The sequence below is a fragment of the Camellia sinensis genome, chromosome 1 (genome assembly GCF_055761805.1).
Source record: "Camellia sinensis isolate YWXY chromosome 1, ASM5576180v1, whole genome shotgun sequence".
In the NCBI taxonomy this organism is placed as follows: Eukaryota; Viridiplantae; Streptophyta; class Magnoliopsida; order Ericales; family Theaceae; genus Camellia; species Camellia sinensis.
Window position 1 is genome coordinate 129,821,273 of NC_138961.1, and position 1,288 is coordinate 129,822,560.

General features: G+C 29.1%; 1 non-coding gene across 1 annotated transcript; it reads left to right on the forward strand.

Moving 5' to 3' along the window:
- The first annotated feature begins 580 nt into the window (after positions 1-580).
- TRNAA-UGC (transfer RNA alanine (anticodon UGC)) lies at positions 581-653 on the forward strand. The gene has a single exon. It is a non-coding gene; the product is annotated as a tRNA-Ala (tRNA).
- The last annotated feature ends 635 nt before the right edge of the window (positions 654-1,288 follow it).

Sequence of the window (1,288 nt, forward strand, 5' to 3'; positions counted from 1 at the left end):
TCCAAAGCGTTTACTTTTTCAGACTTGTTGAGTAGAATATTCATGTAAAAAATCAAAATGATTGTAAATCGGTAACTATATATTTGAATCATATTTGTTTTAAAAAAGTGGAATTTCAATAATAACCATCCATTTTTTTGTAATATAAATTTTATTCAAACATAAAATTACTGATGTCCAATCATTTTAATTTTTTGCATAAATATTCTTCTCAATGAGTCATAAAAAGTGAACGGTTCAGATTATTGAAATGAAACCTATGGTGGGTTCCACGGATCCCTCAAATTCTCTTATATTGAGATTTGAACACGTGAGAAATCCAAACCGTATATATATATATATATATGTAAGATTGAAGCAAGGTTGGCCATTGTTTTCCTAAGTAAAGTTCAATTTGATTATTATGTTTCAACGTGTTTTGTTTGTTGATAAAAAAATGTTTTTCTTTTCGTACTGAATTTTAATTAATTAACACACAAAACTTAGTTTTGGATTGATTTGGTTTGGAACATTTGAGATTTCAAATAAAAAGCGCTATAAAATTTTAGTCACTTTGTTTAGTTTCAAAAAGCAACCAAACGGGGGTGTAGCTCATATGGTAGAGCGCTCGCTTTGCATGCGAGAGGCACGGGGTTCGATTCCCCGCACCTCCAATTCTTCTTTTCACTTTTTCTTTAAATTTTGTAACGTGAACCTTCCTTTTTTGCTTATATTTTAATGAATAAAGATTGAGACCTCCTTTTTTCCACCCCCTTCTTTTTTGATTGGCCACTTTTTCTTTTTCTTTTTCTTTTTTTTCTTCTCGTCCAATCACCATCCGTCACGTGTGTGTGGGGGGTGGGGGTTGAAGTTTGAGGGGGTCTAAATCATTGCTGTAAATAAAAATAAAATAAAATATTTGTCATATATTGTGCACTAGTAAAGTGGTAAGAGTCTTATTCATTTGATATAAGTCTAAGGTTTAAGTCACCTCAACTCATCTATCTAATTTTTTTTTTATTTTAAATAAAAAAAGCTGACACATTACAGCATAAGGGGTGTTCACTTTATAATAGCATAAATAGAAGATTAGCATAATATTTGTATTATGTACAGAATTATATAAAATAAAAATAAATTAGGACATAATAGCATCTCCACCCAAATTTTCAAAATTTGATATGTCAAATTTTTTTGATGGCTTTGGTGGTAATTTAACATGGAAACTTTTCACCCAATATATCAAATCTACTATTCTATTATTTTTAGAATTTGAACTTTCATTTGAAGAAAAAAAAATAAAGAAAAA